The 4,911-nt window shown below is 44.4% G+C and overlaps 1 non-coding gene across 1 annotated transcript; it reads right to left on the bottom strand.

Annotated features, from left to right (window-relative positions):
* Positions 1-3,188: 3,188 nt before the first annotated feature.
* On the bottom strand, positions 3,189-3,295 carry LOC121100322. Its single transcript, XR_005832075.1, has one exon. It is a non-coding gene; the product is annotated as a U6 spliceosomal RNA (small nuclear RNA).
* Positions 3,296-4,911: the final 1,616 nt, after the last annotated feature.

Consider the following 4,911-nt stretch of genomic DNA (forward strand, 5'->3'; position numbering starts at 1 on the left):
TGCCATCAGATGAATAATTAGGGTCAGCTCTTGGCATAGCCCAAGCAGTCCCTGCTGCAGGAGCAGACAGCGCACTCCTGGAAGAACTGCAGATCTTACTAATATGACCTGGCAGGAACCTAGAAATGTGTGTGAGAGTAGATCTTGAGGGTGCTGGATAGAGGGAGTGGATCGTCAACCTGGAAGCACCTTCCCATGACGCAGGATTTAACTTCCTGGTAAGGACCCTTAATAGGTTGCTAGCTTGGTTCTTTGATGGTTGGACATGACAATAGCTTACAATAAATGTGGCAGAAATGCCACAACTGCCTGCGCAAAGTATGGAAAGAAGAGTCAGAAGGGCATGTTCGAATTGGTTTATGAAAGGGCACCAGAGAACCTAACCAATGGCTGTGTTGCCCAGGAAGAGGGACCCTTTGCTAAGACAAGAAGGAACACACTAATGAGAGTGGCAGTGGCTTCATGAAGTCAATGGTGGCTGTGCTCCACAGGCCTCAGACCACAGCCCTCCAACCCTCAGACCTCAGGACGGGACACAGTAGCTAGTCAGTGGACAGTCCCTGTAAATGGCCAACGTCTCACCTCAGGCATGGGCCAGGGGATTGCTCTACTTTTGCTTTAGGACTTCCTCCAAAGTCTTTTTGGTCCACATAGATGCGACCCAGAAGTGTGGGGGAAATTAATGCCTTAGGGGACAAACTTCAATGAATGAGGAAGAAGTTAGGGAGTGACTCCCCCAGCCTCCCTGTCCTTCAGTGGGATAATTCTGAGACACATTCTCTACAGTTCCTTTGAGGGTCTGTAGTGGGACTGAGTCACCAATGTCCACAGCAGTAAAAAGCCTCCCTGTTTTGGCCTCTTTTTTCCTCAGAAAGTCACCATGTGTTATTCTTTCTCCTGTTCTGTCTCCCTATCTCGGCAGCCGCACTCCTGCTCCCTGGAATCACCTCCCAGTTCAACTACCACACCCCAGTTCTTGTCTCACACTTTGCTTTTAGGGGAGCTCAAACTAAGGCTCTTCTGTGCTAGAATTTCAAGTTCCTAAAATTCATGTCTGGGTAGCATAGTACGCTGGGCACCAGTTAGCCTATTAAAATATCCTCATTTGGAAAACATATCCTAGCTTTGCATTAGCTGATTCTTGGTAATATTGGCATTCTCAAAATTGTACTTCATTTCACTCTCTCTACCTCAAGTCCATTTAGGGGGGAGGCAATATTTTTCCTACAGATATTCCCCAAGCCCCACAGAAAGTTCTTGATAGCAAAGCTGAGACAATATAGGGAAAGCAAGAGGGACGTAACTCCTGTAAAGTTGCTGGTCTGAGGCAAGGGTTGAAATTTCCACAGGCTTAGAGACAAATACCTCCTTCTGGGAAAAGAACAAATGACAGATAACAGCCACCAGGGAGTAATGGTTGTCTGGGCAAAATAAGAAGTAACAATTCAAAGCCTGCTTGCACAAGTATTTCTATTTTCCAGGAGCCCTAAAGAACATCAACCACAAAGAAAGGCATCCTGTGACCGTCTTGTGTCCACTAAAAAGTAACAGCCACAAGATAATGACCGTGGGACTGAAGGACACTTCCCTACTCAGAACCCTTCACCATTTGGAAAAGCGCCTTTACAAGCCTTGCAAGCTACCCCTTCAGGGAGTGACATTCCTCTTTCTCATCGGCTCTCTTGTATGTAAGCTATCTCTCATAAACCCCACCTGTGTTCTTCGTCTCACGTTCAGTGTTCATTCCTGTGACACTGAGACTCAAGAACCTGGGCTTGGGGATCCGGTAACAAAGCCAGATAAAGCTCACAATATGAGTGAGCAAAGAGCCGGAACCACTAAATTTCATACAGACCAGCCGTTATTAAAAGCAATAAGGGTACCTAATTAGGTTTAGTGCAATTGAAAGTAATTGCATTTTCTCATGTAAGCACTTCAGTGTGTCCGCGCACTGAGCCTTAGTTTTCCACGCTAACTCCCATCACTTATTTGCACTGCCATTTGCTAAGATGCACTTGGCCTGAATTATTATCATCTGTTAGAGTTTGTACCTGTACTTGCTTTCAGACGTCTGTTTCCACCTTTATCAGGAAACAAATCGTTCCTGATTTACATCTCAGATCTTGAAATATTCTCTCTCTGGTAGACCCAAGCCTTTCCATTTCATTTGAAAGCTTCCAGAATCTCACTCGTCCACATTATCTTCTCTTAGGCGTACAGTATCGCACTGGCTCCAGCCTCTTCAAACTCAGAATTCCTTAGAGCCCTCCTTTCCTGATGCCCCAGGAGAGGCCCTTAGCTCCAGGCGGGCAGTGAGTTTCAGACTGATTGTTTAGATGTTCCTTGCCCTCACTGTTGTGCTTTTCCACTAGAAATTCCTTGATGTCAAAAATAACATCTTTTTTTTTTTTAAAGATTTTATTTATTTATTCGACAGAGATAGAGACAGCCAGCGAGAGAGGGAACACAAGCAGGGGGAGTGGGAGAGGAAGAAGCAGGCTCCCAGTGGAGAAGCCTGATGTGGGGCTCGATCCCATAACGCCGGGATCACGCCCTGAGCCGAAGGCAGACGCCTAACCGCTGTGCCACCCAGGCGCCCCCATAAACATCTTTTTTTAATAATATTTTTTATTATATTATGTTAGTCACCATACAGTATATCCCTAGTTTTTGATGTAAAGTTCCATGATTCATTACTTGCATATAACACCCAGTGCACCATGCAATACGTACCCTCCTTACTACCCATCACCAGCCTATCCCATTCCCCCACCCCCCTCCCCTCTGAAGCCCTGTTTGTTTCTCAGAGTCCATAGTCTCTCATGCTTCATTCCCCCTTCTGTTTACCCCCTCTTTCTTCTTTCCTTTCTTCCCCTACCGATCTCCCTGCTATTTCTTATGTTCCATAGATGAGAGAAACCATATGATAATTGTCTTTCTCTGCTTGACTTATTTCAATTAGCATTATCTCCTCCAGTCCTGTCCATGTTGGAGCAAATGTTGAGAAATCGTTCTTTTTGATAGCTGAGTAATATTCCATTGTATATATGGACCACATCTTCTTAATCCAGTCATCTGTCGGAGGGCATCTCGGCTCCTTCCACGATTTAGCTATTGTGGACAATGCTGCTATGAACATTGGGGTGCATATGGCCCTTATCTTCACTACGTCTGTATCTTTGGGGTAGAAAAATATGGAACGCTTCATGAATTTGCGTGTCATCCTTGTGTAGGGGCCATGCTAATCTTCTCTGTATCGTTCCAATTTTAGTATATGTGCTGCTGAAGCGAGCACCATTCATAAACATCTTGATTTTATCTTGTGCGATGGTATGAAAATCATTGTGAGCTCAGGTTCCAAGATGGGGTTAGATGTGCAAGAGAAGGTAGTGGCTGTCAAGGATGAGGAGGGGAGAGAGGACCAGGCAAGAGGAGTCTTCAGATGGAAACAAAGGTCCAACTCCTGTGGAAGCAGAGAGGAAGGCGAGGTTGGGCAGTAAGAGCCTCAGAGTGCAGTGCGGTTCCAAGAGAGGTTCAGCCGGGCCGAGGGGCAGTCCTCGAGCCAAACTACCCACTGAAGGAGTCTTGAGTTTCACCTGAATAGGGACACGTTTGTACCTCATCGTGCTCAGTCACTGCCTGGGGGCAGCCTGTGGGAATTGTGACCTTGGACCCCGATCACTGGTACATTCAGAGGGGTGGCTATTAGGGCCAGAGTCAATTATGCTCATCACAGCTGGGTATCTGGCCAGCACAAGTTCAGGGCCACCACAGTCATGAGGACACATATTACAAGAAGATGGCTAGCTGGATGGCTCCCTAAGTCTTTGAAACACAGAATGCCTGACCTTGACATTTTCTAGAAGTTCATCAGTATCTGCAGGTATGCTATGAGGCAATGCCTCAAGTGACTTAGAGTGAAGCACATCTGAATTGGTGGGCTGATAATGCATATCACCTTCTAATTGCCTCACATATGCAGAAAATAGTTACCGTGTGCATATTTAACTTCTCCAGATGAACTTTGGCTGGGGATACACAGCTCATCAATTCTGCTGTACTTTGGTTTTGTTTTTTCTAATTCTCTGTTTCAGGTAAATATAATGAAGATAATAATACATTGCAAACGAGATACCAATTCAGAACATTTTGCAGTATTTCCTTTGGAAGTATTGGCTCAACAGAGATTATAATTACTGGAAAGCAGAAATGTAAAGCTGTCATACAAATTGAAGTGTTTCTACTATTTCTCTGAGGCATGTAATCAATTCAGCTGAAGCAATCAACAAAACCAGTTGTTTATTGTTACACGGTCCAAATTGCCTACTGGCTAACTGGGTTTCTTCAGTTTTAACTGGATGTTGAACTGCTGTGATAACATGTACCAGCATACCCAAATGGCTTTTAAGGTGGCAAGACTGCTGAGAACTCACTATAGCTAATATTCATGAGTAAAACTCCTGTCAGTTATTTTACACTTTGAGAAACACTATTGAATTGTAAAATGGTCAAAATAGCCAGTAAGCTTGGATAATATAAGTGTTTATTAATTTTTAAAATTACCTTGCACTAACTGAGGAGGGACTTAAATTTTTGCCTCTGGAATCTTCTTTTTCAGTGTGCCTTTGTGTCACCGGGGCAGAATAAACCCTGTATGCCCTGCTCATGGTAGTTCAGTGACTACTTCTTTTTTTTTTTTTTTAACTTAAGTGTGGTTGCTAGCCAATGTTACATTAGTTTCAGGTGTACAGCACAGTGATTCTACAACTCTATACTTGATGCTGTGCTCACCACAAGCGTAGCTACCATCTGTCACCGTATAATGCTATTACAATACCACTGACTACATTCCCTCCCGTGTACTTTTCATCCCTGTGATTTACGCACTCTGTACCTCCAGCTCACCAATTT

The sequence above is a fragment of the Ursus maritimus genome, unplaced genomic scaffold (assembly GCF_017311325.1).
Source record: "Ursus maritimus isolate PB19 unplaced genomic scaffold, ASM1731132v1 scaffold_36, whole genome shotgun sequence".
In the NCBI taxonomy this organism is placed as follows: domain Eukaryota; kingdom Metazoa; phylum Chordata; class Mammalia; order Carnivora; family Ursidae; genus Ursus; species Ursus maritimus.